The sequence below is a fragment of the Phoenix dactylifera genome, chromosome 4 (genome assembly GCF_051530095.1).
Source record: "Phoenix dactylifera cultivar Ajwa chromosome 4, Ajwa_hap1_PhDact_Kaust_v1.1, whole genome shotgun sequence".
Lineage (NCBI taxonomy): Eukaryota > Viridiplantae > Streptophyta > Magnoliopsida > Arecales > Arecaceae > Phoenix > Phoenix dactylifera.
Window position 1 is genome coordinate 38,729,030 of NC_143193.1, and position 12,933 is coordinate 38,741,962.

Consider the following 12,933-nt stretch of genomic DNA (forward strand, 5'->3'; position numbering starts at 1 on the left):
TGACATGCCCTTCGAAACTCCCTTTTATGACAAAGCAACAGACCTCGACGGCCCGAGACATTCGCGCCGCCGGGGCCGTTCTGGCGTAGGATTCAACGCGCTGGTCCCGCTATGCGGCATGGCACCGCCAGTCTCCGGACTCAGTTTATTTTCGGGGGAAAAAAATTATCCGAAGAGGAAAAACCAAAAGCCGAAAAATTAAAAATAAATATTATCAAAAAATAAAAAAGCGGGCAAAAAATAAAAGGGGTGCAACAAGAGGACTTCCCGGGGGTCACCCATCCTAGTACTAATCTTGCCCAAGCACGCTTAACTGCGGAGTTCTGATGGGATCCGGTGCATTAGTGCTGGTATGATCGCACCCATGACATGCCCATCGAAACTTCCTTTTATGACAAAGCAGCACACCTCGACGGCCCGAGACATTCGCGCCGCCGGGGCCGTTCTGGCGTAGGATTCAACGCGCTGGTCCCGCTATGCGGCATGGCACCGCCAGTCTCCGGACTCAGTTTATTTTCGGAGGAAAAAAATTATCCGAAGAGGAAAAGCCAAAAGCCAAAAAATTAAAAATAAATATTATCAAAAAATAAAAAAGCGGGCAAAAAATAAAAGGGGTGCAACACGAGGACTTCCCAGGAGGTCACCCATCCTAGTACTACTCTCGCCCAAGCACGCTTAACTGCGGAGTTCTGATGGGATCCGGTGCATTAGTGCTGGTATGATCGCACCCATGACATGCCCTTCGAAACTCCCTTTTATGACAAAGCAGCAGACCTCGATGGCCCGAAACATTCGCGCCGCCGAGGCCGTTCTGGCGTAGGATTCAACACGCTGGTCCCGCTATGCGGCATGGCACCGCGAGTCTCCGGACTCAGTTTATTTTCGGAAAAAAAAATTATCCGAAGAGAAAAAGACAAAAGCCGAAAAATTAAAAATAAATATTATCAAAAAATAAAAAAGCGGGCAAAAAATAAAAGGGGTGCAACACGAGGACTTCCCAGGGGGTCACCCATCCTAGTACTACTCTCGCCCAAACACGCTTAACTGCGGAGTTCTGATGGGATCCGGTGCATTAGTGCTGGTATGGTCGCACCCATGACTCGCCCATCGAAACTCCCTTTTATGACAAAGCAGCAGACCTCGACGGCCCGAGACATTCGCGCCGCCGGGGCCGTTCTGGCGTAGGATTCAACGCGCTGGTCCCGCTATGCGGCCTGGCACCGCCAGTCTCCGGACTCAGTTTATTTTCGGGGAAAAAAAATTATCCGAAGAGGAAAAACCAAAAGCCGAAAAATTAAAAATAAATATTATCAAAAAATAAAAAAGCGGGCAAAAAATAAAAGGGGTGCAACAAGAGGACTTCCCGGGGGTCACCCATCCTAGTACTAATCTTGCCCAAGCACGCTTAACTGCGGAGTTCTGATGGGATCCGGTGCATTAGTGCTGGTATGATCGCACCCATGATATGCCCATCGAAACTTCCTTTTATGACAAAGCAGCAGACCTCGACGGCCCGAGACATTCGCGTCGCCGGGGCCGTTCTGGCGTAGGATTCAACGCGCTGGTCCCGCTATGCGGCCTGGCACCGCCAGTCTCCGGATTTAGTTTATTTTCGGGGGAAAAAAATTATCCGAAGAGGAAAAGCCAAAAGCCGAAAAATTAAAAATAAATATTATCAAAAAATAAAAAAACGGGCAAAAAATATAAGGGGTGCAACACGAGGACTTCCCAGGGGGTCACCCATCCTAGTACTACTCTCGCCCAAGCCCGCTTAACTGCGGAGTTCTGATGGGATCCGGCGCATTAGTGCTGGTATGATCGCACCCATGACATGCCCTTCGAAACTCCCTTTTATGACAAAGCAACAGACCTCGACGGCCCGAGACATTCGCGCCGCCGGGGCCGTTCTGGCGTAGGATTCAACGCGCTGGTCCCGCTATGCGGCATGGCACCGCCAGTCTCCGGACTCAGTTTATTTTCGGGGGAAAAAAATTATCCGAAGAGGAAAAACCAAAAGCCAAAAAATTAAAAATAAATATTATCAAAAAATAAAAAAGCGGGCAAAAAATAAAAGGGGTGCAACAAGAGGACTTCCCGGGGGTCACCCATCCTAGTACTAATCTTGCCCAAGCACGCTTAACTGCGGAGTTCTGATGGGATCCGGTGCATTAGTGCTGGTATGATCGCACCCATGACATGCCCATCGAAACTTCCTTTTATGACAAAGCAGCACACCTCGACGGCCCGAGACATTCGGGCCGCCGGGGCCGTTCTGGCGTAGGATTCAACGCGCTGGTCCCGCTATGCGGCATGGCACCGCCAGTCTCCGGACTCAGTTTATTTTCGGGGAAAAAAAATTATCTGAAGAAAAAAAGCCAAAAGCCGAAAAATTAAAAATAAATATTATCAAAAAATAAAAAAGCGGGCAAAAAATAAAAGGGGTGCAACACGAGGACTTCCCAGGGGGCCACCCATCCTAGTACTACTCTCGCCCAAGCACGCTTAACTGCGGAGTTCTGATGGGATCCGGCGCATTAGTGCTAGTATGATCGCACCCATGACATGCCCTTCGAAACTCCCTTTTATGACAAAGCAGCAGACCTCGATGGCCCGAGACATTCGCGCCGCCGGGGACGTTCTGGCGTAGGATTCAACACGCTGGTCCCGCTATACGGCATGGCACCGCGAGTCCCCAGACTCAGTTTATTTTCGGGGGAAAAAATTATCCGAAGAGAAAAAGCCAAAAGCCGAAAAATTAAAAATAAATATTATCAAAAAATAAAAAAGCGGGCAAAAAATAAAAAGGGTGCAACACGAGGACTTCCCAGGGGGTCACCCATCCTAGTACTACTCTCACCCAAGCACGCTTAACTGCGGAGTTCTGATGGGATCCGGTGCATTAGCGCTGGTATGATCGCACCCATGACATGCCCATCGAAACTCCCTTTTATGACAAAGCAGCAGACCTCGACGGCCCGAGACATTCGCGCCGCCGGGGCCGTTCTGGCGAAGGATTCAACGCGCTGGTCCCGCTATGCGGCATGGCACCGCCAGTCTCCGGACTCAGTTTATTTTCGGGGGAAAAAAATTATCCGAAGAGGAAAAGCCAAAAGCCGAAAAATTAAAAATAAATATTATCAAAAAATAAAAAAACGGGAAAAAAATATAAGGGGTGCAACACGAGGACTTCCCGGGGGGTCACCCATCCTAGTACTACTCTCGCTCAAGCCCGCTTAACTGCGGAGTTCTGATGGGATCCGATGCATTAGTGCTGGTATGATCGCACCCATGACATGCCCTTCGAGACTCCCTTTTATGACAAAGTAACAGACCTCGACGGCCCGAGACATTCGCATCGCCGGGGCCGTTCTGGCGTAGGATTCAACGCGCTGGCCCCGCTATGCGGCATGGCACCGCCAGTCTCCGGACTCAGTTTATTTTCGGGGGAAAAAAATTATCCGAAGAGGAAAAACCAAAAGCCGAAAAATTAAAAATAAATATTATCAAAAAATAAAAAAGCGGGCAAAAAATAAAAGGGGTGCAACACGAGGACTTCCCGGGGGTCACCCATCCTAGTACTAATCTCGCCCAAGCACGCTTAACTGCGGAGTTCTGATGGGATCCGGTGCATTAGTGCTGGTATGATCGCACCCATGACATGCCCATCGAAACTCCCTTTTATGACAAAGCAGCAGACCTCGACGACCCGAGACATTCGCGCCGCCGGGGCCGTTCTGGCGTAGGATTCAACGCGCTGGTCCCGCTATGCGGCATGGCACCGCCAGTCTCCGGACTCAGTTTATTTTCGGAGGAAAAAAATTATCTGAAGAGGAAAAGCCAAAAGCCAAAAAATTAAAAATAAATATTATCAAAAAATAAAAAAGCGGGCAAAAAATAAAAGGGGTGCAACACGAGGACTTCCCAGGGGGTCACCCATCCTAGTACTACTCTCGCCCAAGCACGCTTAACTGCGGAGTTCTGATGGGATCCGGTGCATTAGTGCTGGTATGATCGCACCCATGACATGCCCTTCGAAACTCCCTTTTATGACAAAGCAGCAGACCTCGATGGCCCGAAACATTCGCGCCGCCGAGGCCGTTCTGGCGTAGGATTCAACACGCTGGTCCCGCTATGCGGCATGGCACCGCGAGTCTCCGGACTCAGTTTATTTTCGGGAAAAAAAATTATCCGAAGAGAAAAAGCCAAAAGCCGAAAAATTAAAAATAAATATTATCAAAAAATAAAAAAGCGGGCAAAAAATAAAAGGGGTGCAACACGAGGACTTCCCAGGGGGTCACCCATCCTAGTACTACTCTCGCCCAAACACGCTTAACTGCGGAGTTCTGATGGGATCCGGTGCATTAGTGCTGGTATGGTCGCACCCATGACTCGCCCATCGAAACTCCCTTTTATGACAAAGCAGCAGACCTCGACGGCCCGAGACATTCGCGCCGCCGGGGCCGTTCTGGCGTAGGATTCAACGCGCTGGTCCCGCTATGCGGCATGGCACCGCCAGTCTCCGGACTCAGTTTATTTTCGGGGGAAAAAAATTATCCGAAGAGGAAAAGCCAAAAGCCGAAAAATTAAAAATAAATATTAAAAATAAAAAAGCGGACAAAAAATAAAAGGGGTGCAACACGAGGACTTCCCAGGGGGTCACCCATCCTAGTACTACTCTCGCCCAAGCACGCTTAACTGCGGAGTTCTGATGGGATCCGGTGCATTAGTGCTGGTATGATCGCACCCATGACATGCCCATCGAAACTCCCTTTTATGACAAAGCAGCAGACCTCGACGGCCCGAGACATTCGCGCCGCCGGGGCCGTTCTGGCGTAGGATTCAACGCGCTGGTCCCGCTATGCGGCCTGGCACCGCCAGTCTCCGGACTTAGTTTATTTTCGGGGGAAAAAAATTATCCGAAGAGGAAAAGCCAAAAGCCGAAAAATTAAAAATAAATATTATCAAAAAATAAAAAAACGGGCAAAAAATATAAGGGGTGCAACACGAGGACTTCCCAGGGGGTCACCCATCCTAGTACTACTCTCGCCCAAGACCGCTTAACTGCGGAGTTCTGATGGGATCCGGTGCATTAGTGCTGGTATGATCGCACCCATGACATGCCCTTCGAAACTCCCTTTTATGACAAAGCAACAGACCTCGACGGCCCGAGACATTCGCGCCGCCGGGGCCGTTCTGGCGTAGGATTCAACGCGCTGGTCCCGCTATGCGGCATGGCACCGCCAGTCTCCGGACTCAGTTTATTTTCGGGGGAAAAAAATTATCCGAAGAGGAAAAACCAAAAGCCGAAAAATTAAAAATAAATATTATCAAAAAATAAAAAAGCGGGCAAAAAATAAAAGGGGTGCAACAAGAGGACTTCCCGGGGGTCACCCATCCTAGTACTAATCTTGCCCAAGCACGCTTAACTGCGGAGTTCTGATGGGATCCGGTGCATTAGTGCTGGTATGATCGCACCCATGACATGCCCATCGAAACTTCCTTTTATGACAAAGCAGCACACCTCGACGGCCCGAGACATTCGCGCCGCCGGGGCCGTTCTGGCGTAGGATTCAACGCGCTGGTCCCGCTATGTGGCATGGCACCGCCAGTCTCCGGACTCAGTTTATTTTCGGAGGAAAAAAATTATCCGAAGAGGAAAAGCCAAAAGCCAAAAAATTAAAAATAAATATTATCAAAAAATAAAAAAGCGGGCAAAAAATAAAAGGGGTGCAACACGAGGACTTCCCAGGGGGTCACCCATCCTAGTACTACTCTCGCCCAAGCACGCTTAACTGCGGAGTTCTGATGGGATCCGGTGCATTAGTGCTGGTATGATCGCACCCATGACATGCCCTTCGAAACTCCCTTTTATGACAAAGCAGCAGACCTCGATGGCCCGAAACATTCGCGCCGCCGAGGCCGTTCTGGCGTAGGATTCAACACGCTGGTCCCGCTATGCGGCATGGCACCGCGAGTCTCCGGACTCAGTTTATTTTCGGAAAAAAAAATTATCCGAAGAGAAAAAGCCAAAAGCCAAAAAATTAAAAATAAATATTATCAAAAAATAAAAAAGCGGGCAAAAAATAAAAGGGGTGCAACACGAGGACTTCCCAGGGGGTCACCCATCCTAGTACTACTCTCGCCCAAACACGCTTAACTGCGGAGTTCTGATGGGATCCGGTGCATTAGTGCTGGTATGATCGCACCCATGACTCGCCCATCGAAACTCCCTTTTATGACAAAGCAGCAGACCTCGACGGCCTGAGACATTCGCGCCGCCGGGGCCGTTCTGGCGTAGGATTCAACGCGCTGGTCCCGCTATGTGGCATGGCACCGCCAGTCTCCGGACTCAGTTTATTTTCGGGGGAAAAAAATTATCCGAAGAAAAAAAGCCAAAAGCCGAAAAATTAAAAATAAATATTATCAAAAAATAAAAAAGCGGGCAAAAAATAAAAGGGGTGCAACACGAGGACTTCCCTGGGGGCCACCCATCCTAGTACTACTCTCGCCCAAGCACGCTTAACTGCGGAGTTCTGATGGGATCCGGTGCATTAGTGCTAGTATGATCGCACCCATGACATGCCCTTCGAAACTCCCTTTTATGACAAAGCAGCAGACCTCGATGGCCCGAGACATTCGCGCCGCCGGGGACGTTCTGGCGTAGGATTCAACACGCTGGTCCCGCTATGCGGCATGGCACCGCGAGTCCCCGGACTCAGTTTATTTTCTGGGGAAAAAATTATCCGAAGAGAAAAAGCCAAAAGCCGAAAAATTAAAAATAAATATTATCAAAAAATAAAAAAGCGGGCAAAAAATAAAAAGGGTGCAACACGAGGACTTCCCAGGGGGTCACCCATCCTAGTACTAATCTCACCCAAGCACGCTTAACTGCGGAGTTCTGATGGGATCCGGTGCATTAGTGCTGGTATGATCGCACCCATGACATGCCCATCGAAACTCCCTTTTATGACAAAGCAGCAGACCTCGACGGCCCGAGACATTCGCGCCGCCAGGGCCGTTCTGGCGAAGGATTCAACGCGCTGGTCCCGCTATGCGGCATGGCACCGCCAGTCTCCGGACTCAGTTTATTTTCGGGGGAAAAAAATTATCCGAAGAGGAAAAGCCAAAAGCCGAAAAATTAAAAATAAATATTATCAAAAAATAAAAAAACGGGAAAAAAATATAAGGGGTGCAACACGAGGACTTCCCGGGGGGTCACCCATCCTAGTACTACTCTCGCCCAAGCCCGCTTAACTGCGGAGTTCTGATGGGATCCGATGCATTAGTGCTGGTATGATCGCACCCATGACATGCCCTTCGAAACTCCCTTTTATGACAAAGTAACAGACCTCGACGGCCCGAGACATTCGCATCGCCGGGGCCGTTCTGGCGTAGGATTCAACGCGCTGGTCCCGCTATGCGGCATGGCACCGCCAGTCTCCGGACTCAGTTTATTTTCGGAGGAAAAAAATTATCCGAAGAGGAAAAGCCAAAAGCCAAAAAATTAAAAATAAATATTATCAAAAAATAAAAAAGCGGGCAAAAAATAAAAGGGGTGCAACACGAGGACTTCCCAGGGGGTCACCCATCCTAGTACTACTCTCGCCCAAGCACGCTTAACTGCGGAGTTCTGATGGGATCCGGTGCATTAGTGCTGGTATGATCGCACCCATGACATGCCCATCGAAAATCCCTTTTATGACAAAGCAGCAGACCTCGACGACCCGAGACATTCGCGCCGCCGGGGCCGTTCTGGCGTAGGATTCAACGCGCTGGTCCCGCTATGCGGCCTGGCACCGCCAGTCTCCGGACTTAGTTTATTTTCGGGGGAAAAAAATTATCCGAAGAGAAAAAGCCAAAAGTCGAAAAATTAAAAATAAATATTATCAAAAAATAAAAAAACGGGCAAAAAATATAAGGGGTGCAACACGAGGACTTCCCATGGGGTCACCCATCCTAGTACTACTCTCGCCCAAGACCGCTTAACTGCGGAGTTCTGATGGGATCCGGTGCATTAGTGCTGGTATGATCGCACCCATGACATGCCCTTCGAAACTCCCTTTTATGACAAAGCAACAGACCTCGACGGCCCGAGACATTCGCGCCGCCGGGGCCGTTCTGGCGTAGGATTCAACGCGCTGGTCCCGCTATGCGGCATGGCACCGCCAGTCTCCGGACTCAGTTTATTTTCGGGGAAAAAAAATTATCCGAAGAGGAAAAACCAAAAGCCGAAAAATTAAAAATAAATATTATCAAAAAATAAAAAAGCGGGCAAAAAATAAAAGGGGTGCAACAAGAGGACTTCCCGGGGGTCACCCATCCTAGTACTAATCTTGCCCAAGCACGCTTAACTGCGGAGTTCTGATGGGATCCGGTGCATTAGTGCTGGTATGATCGCACCCATGACATGCCCATCGAAACTTCCTTTTATGACAAAGCAGCACACCTCGACGGCCCGAGACATTCGCGCCGCCGGGGCCGTTCTGGCGTAGGATTCAACGCGCTGGTCCCGCTATGTGGCATGGCACCGCCAGTCTCCGGACTCAGTTTATTTTCGGAGGAAAAAAATTATCCGAAGAGGAAAAGCCAAAAGCCAAAAAATTAAAAATAAATATTATCAAAAAATAAAAAAGCGGGCAAAAAATAAAAGGGGTGCAACACGAGGACTTCCCAGGGGGTCACCCATCCTAGTACTACTCTCGCCCAAGCACGCTTAACTGCGGAGTTCTGATGGGATCCGGTGCATTAGTGCTGGGATGATCGCACCCATGACATGCCCTTCGAAACTCCCTTTTATGACAAAGCAGCAGACCTCGATGGCCCGAAACATTCGCGCCGCCGAGGCCGTTCTGGCGTAGGATTCAACACGCTGGTCCCGCTATGCGGCATGGCACCGCGAGTCTCCGGACTCAGTTTATTTTCGGAAAAAAAAATTATCCGAAGAGAAAAAGCCAAAAGCCGAAAAATTAAAAATAAATATTATCAAAAAATAAAAAAGCGGGCAAAAAATAAAAGGGGTGCAACACGAGGACTACCCAGGGGGTCACCCATCCTAGTACTACTCTCGCCCAAACACGCTTAACTGCGGAGTTCTGATGGGATCCGGTGCATTAGTGCTGGTATGATCGCACCCATGACTCGCCCATCGAAACTCCCTTTTATGACAAAGCAGCAGACCTCGACGGCCCGAGACATTCGCGCCGCCGGGGCCGTTCTGGCGTAGGATTCAACGCGCTGGTCCCGCTATGCGGCATGGCACCGCCAGTCTCCGGACTCAGTTTATTTTCGGGGGAAAAAAATTATCCGAAGAGGAAAAGCCAAAAGCCGAAAAATTAAAAATAAATATTAAAAATAAAAAAGCGGGCAAAAAATAAAAGGGGTGCAACACGAGGACTTCCCAGGGGGTCACCCATCCTAGTACTACTCTCGCCCAAGCACGCTTAACTGCGGAGTTCTGATGGGATCCGGTGCATTAGTGCTGGTATGATCGCACCCATGACATGCCCATCGAAACTCCCTTTTATGACAAAGCAGCAGACCTCGACGGCCCGAGACATTCGCGCCGCCGGGGCCGTTCTGGCGTAGGATTCAACGCGCTGGTCCCGCTATGCGGCATAGCACCGCCAGTCTCCGGACTCAGTTTATTTTCGGGGAAAAAAAATTATCCGAAGAGGAAAAGCCAAAAGCCGAAAAATTAAAAATAAATATTATCAAAAAATAAAAAAGCGGGCAAAAAATAAAAGGGGTGCAACACGAGGACTTCCCAGGGGGTCACCCATCCTAGTACTACTCTCGCCCAAGCACGCTTAACTACAGAGTTCTGATGGGATCCGGTGCCTTAGTGCTGGTATGATCGCACCCATGACATGCCCATCGAAACTTCCTTTTATGACAAAGCAGCAGACCTCGACGGCCCGAGACATTCGCGCCGCCGGGGCCGTTCTGGCGTAGGATTCAACACGCTGGTCCCGCTATGCGGCATGGCACCGCGAGTCCCCGGACTCAGTTTATTTTCGGGGGAAAAAATTATCCGAAGAGAAAAAGCCAAAAGCCGAAAAATTAAAAATAAATATTATCAAAAAATAAAAAAGCGGGCAAAAAATAAAAAGGGTGCAACACGAGGACTTCCCAGGGGGTCACCCATCCTAGTACTACTCTCGCCCAAACACGCTTAACTGCGGAGTTCTGATGGGATCCGGTGCATTAGTGCTCGTATGATCGCACCCATGACATGCCCTTCGAAACTCCCTTTTATGACAAAGTAGCAGACCTCGACGGCCCGAGACATTCGCGCCGCCGGGGCCGTTCTGGCGTAGGATTCAACGCGCTGGTCCCGCTATGCGGCATGGCACCGCCAGTCTCCGGACTCAGTTTATTTTCAGGGGAAAAAAATTATCCGAAGAGGAAAAGCCAAAAGCCGAAAAATTAAAAATAAATATTATGAAAAAATAATAAAGCGGGCAAAAAATAAAAGGGGTGCAACACGAGGACTTCCCAGGGGGTCACCCATCCTAGTACTACTCTCGCCCAAGCCCGCTTAACTGCGGAGTTCTGATGGGATCCGGTGCATTAGTGCTGGTATGATCGCACCCATGACATGCCCTTCGAAACTCCCTTTTATGACAAAGCAGCAAACCTCGACGGCCCGAGACATTCGCGCCGCCGGGGCCGTTCTGGCGTAGGATTCAACGCGCTGCTCCCGCTATGCGGCATGGCACCGCCAGTCTCCGGACTCAGTTTATTTTCGGGGGAAAAAAATTATCCGAAGAGGAAAAGCCAAAAGCCGAAAAATTAAAAATAAATATTATCAAAAAATAATAAAGCGGGCAAAAAATAAAAGGGGTGCAACACGAGGACTTCCCAGGGGGTCACCCATCCTAGTACTACTCTCGCCCAAGCCCGCTTAACTGCGGAGTTCTGATGGGATCCGGTGCATTAGTGCTGGTATGATCGCACCCATGACATGCCCTTCGAAACTCCCTTTTATGACAAAGCAGCAGACCTCGACGGCCCGAGACATTCGCGCCGCCGGGGCCGTTCTGGCGTAGGATTCAACGCGCTGGTCCCGCTATGCGGCATGGCACCGCCAGTCTCCGGACTCAGTTTATTTTCGGAGGAAAAAAATTATCCGAAGAGGAAAAACCAAAAGCCGAAAAATTAAAAATAAATATTATCAAAAAATAAAAAAGCGGGCAAAAAATAAAAGGGGTGCAACACGAGGACTTCCCGGGGGTCACCCATCCTAGTACTAATCTCGCCCAAGCACGCTTAACTGCGGAGTTCTGATGGGATCCGGTGCATTAGTGCTGGTATGATCGCACCCATGACATGCCCATCGAAACTCCCTTTTATGACAAAGCAGCAGACCTCGACGACCCGAGACATTCGCGCCGCCGGGGCCGTTCTGGCGTAGGATTCAACGCGCTGGTCCCGCTATAAGGCTTGGCACCGCCAGTCTCCGGACTCAGTTTATTTTCGGGGGAAAAAAATTATCCGAAGAGGAAAAACCAAAAGCCGAAAAATTAAAAATAAATATTATCAAAAAATAAAAAAGCGGGCAAAAAATAAAAGGGGTGCAACACGAGGACTTCCCAGGGGGTCACCCATCCTAGTACTACTCTCGCCCAAGCACGCTTAACTGCGGAGTTCTGATGGGATCCGGTGCATTAGTGCTGGTATGATCGCACCCATGACATGCCCTTCGAAACTCCCTTTTATGACAAAGCAGCAGACCTCGATGGCCCGAAACATTCGCGCCGCCGAGGCCGTTCTGGCGTAGGATTCAACACGCTGGTCCCGCTATGCGGCATGGCACCGCGAGTCTCCGGACTCAGTTTATTTTCGAGAAAAAAAATTATCCGAAGAGAAAAAGCCAAAAGCCGAAAAATTAAAAATAAATATTATCAAAAAATAAAAAAGCGGGCAAAAAATAAAAGGGGTGCAACACGAGGACTTCCCAGGGGGTCACCCATCCTAGTACTACTCTCGCCCAAACACGCTTAACTGCGGAGTTCTAATGGGATCCGGTGCATTAGTGCTGGTATGATCGCACCCACGACTCGCCCATCGAAACTCCCTTTTATGACAAAGCAGCAGACCTCGACGGCCCGAGACATTCGCGCCGCCGGGGCCGTTCTGGCGTAGGATTCAACGCGCTGGTCCCGCTATGCGGCATGGCACCGCCAGTCTCCGGACTCAGTTTATTTTCGGGGGAAAAAAATTATCCGAAGAGGAAAAGCCAAAAGCCGAAAAATTAAAAATAAATATTAAAAATAAAAAAGCGGGCAAAAAATAAAAGGGGTGCAACACGAGGACTTCCCAGGGGGTCACCCATCCAAGTACTACTCTCGCCCAAGCACGCTTAACTGCGGAGTTCTGATGGGATCCGGTGCATTAGTGCTGGTATGATCGCACCCATGACATGCCCATCGAAACTCCCTTTTATGACAAAGCAGCAGACCTCGACGGCCCGAGACATTCGCGCCGCCGGGGCCGTTCTGGCGTAGGATTCAACGCGCTGGTCCCGCTATGCGGCATAGCACCGCCAGTCTCCGGACTCAGTTTATTTTCGGGGGAAAAAAATTATCCGAAGAGAAAAAGCCAAAAGCCGAAAAATTAAAAATAAATATTATCAAAAAATAAAAAAGCGGGCAAAAAATAAAAGGGGTGCAACACGAGGACTTCCCAGGGGGTCACCCATCCAAGTACTACTCTCGCCCAAGCACGCTTAACTGCGGAGTTCTGATGGGATCCGGTGCATTAGTGCTGGTATGATCGCACCCATGACATGCCCTTCGAAACTCCCTTTTATGACAAAGCAACAGACCTCGACGGCCCGAGACATTCGCGCCGCCGGGGCCGTTCTGGCGTAGGATTCAACGCGCTGGTCCCGCTATGCGGCATGGCACCGCCAGTCTCCGGACTCAGTTTATT

The 12,933-nt window shown here is 49.6% G+C and overlaps 34 non-coding genes and 1 pseudogene across 34 annotated transcripts; all 35 read right to left on the bottom strand.

Moving 5' to 3' along the window:
* Positions 1 to 246: 246 nt before the first annotated feature.
* LOC149766306 (5S ribosomal RNA) lies at positions 247 to 364 on the bottom strand. The gene has a single exon (XR_016408549.1). It is a non-coding gene; the product is annotated as a 5S ribosomal RNA (ribosomal RNA).
* A 247-nt stretch (positions 365 to 611) lies between these two features.
* On the bottom strand, positions 612 to 730 carry LOC149766307 (5S ribosomal RNA). Its single transcript, XR_016410543.1, has one exon. It is a non-coding gene; the product is annotated as a 5S ribosomal RNA (ribosomal RNA).
* Positions 731 to 976: 246 nt separating this feature from the next.
* On the bottom strand, positions 977 to 1,095 carry LOC149766308 (5S ribosomal RNA). Its single transcript, XR_016412976.1, has one exon. It is a non-coding gene; the product is annotated as a 5S ribosomal RNA (ribosomal RNA).
* A 247-nt stretch (positions 1,096 to 1,342) lies between these two features.
* On the bottom strand, positions 1,343 to 1,460 carry LOC149766309 (5S ribosomal RNA). Its single transcript, XR_016408550.1, has one exon. It is a non-coding gene; the product is annotated as a 5S ribosomal RNA (ribosomal RNA).
* A 247-nt stretch (positions 1,461 to 1,707) lies between these two features.
* LOC149766310 (5S ribosomal RNA) lies at positions 1,708 to 1,826 on the bottom strand. Its single transcript, XR_016404814.1, has one exon. It is a non-coding gene; the product is annotated as a 5S ribosomal RNA (ribosomal RNA).
* A 247-nt stretch (positions 1,827 to 2,073) lies between these two features.
* LOC149766311 (5S ribosomal RNA) lies at positions 2,074 to 2,191 on the bottom strand. Its single transcript, XR_016408551.1, has one exon. It is a non-coding gene; the product is annotated as a 5S ribosomal RNA (ribosomal RNA).
* A 247-nt stretch (positions 2,192 to 2,438) lies between these two features.
* LOC149766312 (5S ribosomal RNA) lies at positions 2,439 to 2,557 on the bottom strand. Its single transcript, XR_016405514.1, has one exon. It is a non-coding gene; the product is annotated as a 5S ribosomal RNA (ribosomal RNA).
* Positions 2,558 to 2,803: 246 nt separating this feature from the next.
* On the bottom strand, positions 2,804 to 2,922 carry LOC149766313 (5S ribosomal RNA). The gene has a single exon (XR_016404116.1). It is a non-coding gene; the product is annotated as a 5S ribosomal RNA (ribosomal RNA).
* Positions 2,923 to 3,169: 247 nt separating this feature from the next.
* LOC149766314 (5S ribosomal RNA) lies at positions 3,170 to 3,288 on the bottom strand (annotated as a pseudogene).
* A 247-nt stretch (positions 3,289 to 3,535) lies between these two features.
* LOC149766315 (5S ribosomal RNA) lies at positions 3,536 to 3,653 on the bottom strand. The gene has a single exon (XR_016404993.1). It is a non-coding gene; the product is annotated as a 5S ribosomal RNA (ribosomal RNA).
* Positions 3,654 to 3,900: 247 nt separating this feature from the next.
* Positions 3,901 to 4,019, bottom strand: LOC149766316 (5S ribosomal RNA). Its single transcript, XR_016411506.1, has one exon. It is a non-coding gene; the product is annotated as a 5S ribosomal RNA (ribosomal RNA).
* A 246-nt stretch (positions 4,020 to 4,265) lies between these two features.
* LOC149766317 (5S ribosomal RNA) lies at positions 4,266 to 4,384 on the bottom strand. Its single transcript, XR_016412977.1, has one exon. It is a non-coding gene; the product is annotated as a 5S ribosomal RNA (ribosomal RNA).
* Positions 4,385 to 4,627: 243 nt separating this feature from the next.
* Positions 4,628 to 4,746, bottom strand: LOC149766318 (5S ribosomal RNA). The gene has a single exon (XR_016411508.1). It is a non-coding gene; the product is annotated as a 5S ribosomal RNA (ribosomal RNA).
* A 247-nt stretch (positions 4,747 to 4,993) lies between these two features.
* Positions 4,994 to 5,112, bottom strand: LOC149766319 (5S ribosomal RNA). The gene has a single exon (XR_016406320.1). It is a non-coding gene; the product is annotated as a 5S ribosomal RNA (ribosomal RNA).
* A 247-nt stretch (positions 5,113 to 5,359) lies between these two features.
* LOC149766320 (5S ribosomal RNA) lies at positions 5,360 to 5,477 on the bottom strand. The gene has a single exon (XR_016408552.1). It is a non-coding gene; the product is annotated as a 5S ribosomal RNA (ribosomal RNA).
* Positions 5,478 to 5,724: 247 nt separating this feature from the next.
* On the bottom strand, positions 5,725 to 5,843 carry LOC149766321 (5S ribosomal RNA). Its single transcript, XR_016411509.1, has one exon. It is a non-coding gene; the product is annotated as a 5S ribosomal RNA (ribosomal RNA).
* A 246-nt stretch (positions 5,844 to 6,089) lies between these two features.
* LOC149766322 (5S ribosomal RNA) lies at positions 6,090 to 6,208 on the bottom strand. The gene has a single exon (XR_016401073.1). It is a non-coding gene; the product is annotated as a 5S ribosomal RNA (ribosomal RNA).
* Positions 6,209 to 6,455: 247 nt separating this feature from the next.
* LOC149766323 (5S ribosomal RNA) lies at positions 6,456 to 6,574 on the bottom strand. The gene has a single exon (XR_016405551.1). It is a non-coding gene; the product is annotated as a 5S ribosomal RNA (ribosomal RNA).
* Positions 6,575 to 6,820: 246 nt separating this feature from the next.
* Positions 6,821 to 6,939, bottom strand: LOC149766324 (5S ribosomal RNA). Its single transcript, XR_016403156.1, has one exon. It is a non-coding gene; the product is annotated as a 5S ribosomal RNA (ribosomal RNA).
* Positions 6,940 to 7,186: 247 nt separating this feature from the next.
* On the bottom strand, positions 7,187 to 7,305 carry LOC149766325 (5S ribosomal RNA). The gene has a single exon (XR_016406928.1). It is a non-coding gene; the product is annotated as a 5S ribosomal RNA (ribosomal RNA).
* A 247-nt stretch (positions 7,306 to 7,552) lies between these two features.
* On the bottom strand, positions 7,553 to 7,671 carry LOC149766326 (5S ribosomal RNA). The gene has a single exon (XR_016411510.1). It is a non-coding gene; the product is annotated as a 5S ribosomal RNA (ribosomal RNA).
* Positions 7,672 to 7,918: 247 nt separating this feature from the next.
* Positions 7,919 to 8,037, bottom strand: LOC149766327 (5S ribosomal RNA). Its single transcript, XR_016406484.1, has one exon. It is a non-coding gene; the product is annotated as a 5S ribosomal RNA (ribosomal RNA).
* Positions 8,038 to 8,284: 247 nt separating this feature from the next.
* On the bottom strand, positions 8,285 to 8,402 carry LOC149766328 (5S ribosomal RNA). The gene has a single exon (XR_016408553.1). It is a non-coding gene; the product is annotated as a 5S ribosomal RNA (ribosomal RNA).
* A 247-nt stretch (positions 8,403 to 8,649) lies between these two features.
* LOC149766329 (5S ribosomal RNA) lies at positions 8,650 to 8,768 on the bottom strand. The gene has a single exon (XR_016402574.1). It is a non-coding gene; the product is annotated as a 5S ribosomal RNA (ribosomal RNA).
* Positions 8,769 to 9,014: 246 nt separating this feature from the next.
* Positions 9,015 to 9,133, bottom strand: LOC149766330 (5S ribosomal RNA). The gene has a single exon (XR_016405104.1). It is a non-coding gene; the product is annotated as a 5S ribosomal RNA (ribosomal RNA).
* A 243-nt stretch (positions 9,134 to 9,376) lies between these two features.
* On the bottom strand, positions 9,377 to 9,495 carry LOC149766331 (5S ribosomal RNA). Its single transcript, XR_016411511.1, has one exon. It is a non-coding gene; the product is annotated as a 5S ribosomal RNA (ribosomal RNA).
* A 247-nt stretch (positions 9,496 to 9,742) lies between these two features.
* Positions 9,743 to 9,861, bottom strand: LOC149766332 (5S ribosomal RNA). The gene has a single exon (XR_016403310.1). It is a non-coding gene; the product is annotated as a 5S ribosomal RNA (ribosomal RNA).
* Positions 9,862 to 10,107: 246 nt separating this feature from the next.
* Positions 10,108 to 10,226, bottom strand: LOC149766333 (5S ribosomal RNA). Its single transcript, XR_016406524.1, has one exon. It is a non-coding gene; the product is annotated as a 5S ribosomal RNA (ribosomal RNA).
* A 247-nt stretch (positions 10,227 to 10,473) lies between these two features.
* On the bottom strand, positions 10,474 to 10,592 carry LOC149766334 (5S ribosomal RNA). Its single transcript, XR_016402901.1, has one exon. It is a non-coding gene; the product is annotated as a 5S ribosomal RNA (ribosomal RNA).
* Positions 10,593 to 10,839: 247 nt separating this feature from the next.
* Positions 10,840 to 10,958, bottom strand: LOC149766335 (5S ribosomal RNA). The gene has a single exon (XR_016402902.1). It is a non-coding gene; the product is annotated as a 5S ribosomal RNA (ribosomal RNA).
* Positions 10,959 to 11,205: 247 nt separating this feature from the next.
* Positions 11,206 to 11,323, bottom strand: LOC149766336 (5S ribosomal RNA). The gene has a single exon (XR_016404996.1). It is a non-coding gene; the product is annotated as a 5S ribosomal RNA (ribosomal RNA).
* Positions 11,324 to 11,570: 247 nt separating this feature from the next.
* LOC149766337 (5S ribosomal RNA) lies at positions 11,571 to 11,689 on the bottom strand. The gene has a single exon (XR_016411512.1). It is a non-coding gene; the product is annotated as a 5S ribosomal RNA (ribosomal RNA).
* Positions 11,690 to 11,935: 246 nt separating this feature from the next.
* Positions 11,936 to 12,054, bottom strand: LOC149766338 (5S ribosomal RNA). The gene has a single exon (XR_016402159.1). It is a non-coding gene; the product is annotated as a 5S ribosomal RNA (ribosomal RNA).
* A 243-nt stretch (positions 12,055 to 12,297) lies between these two features.
* On the bottom strand, positions 12,298 to 12,416 carry LOC149766339 (5S ribosomal RNA). Its single transcript, XR_016411694.1, has one exon. It is a non-coding gene; the product is annotated as a 5S ribosomal RNA (ribosomal RNA).
* Positions 12,417 to 12,663: 247 nt separating this feature from the next.
* LOC149766340 (5S ribosomal RNA) lies at positions 12,664 to 12,782 on the bottom strand. Its single transcript, XR_016411695.1, has one exon. It is a non-coding gene; the product is annotated as a 5S ribosomal RNA (ribosomal RNA).
* Positions 12,783 to 12,933: the final 151 nt, after the last annotated feature.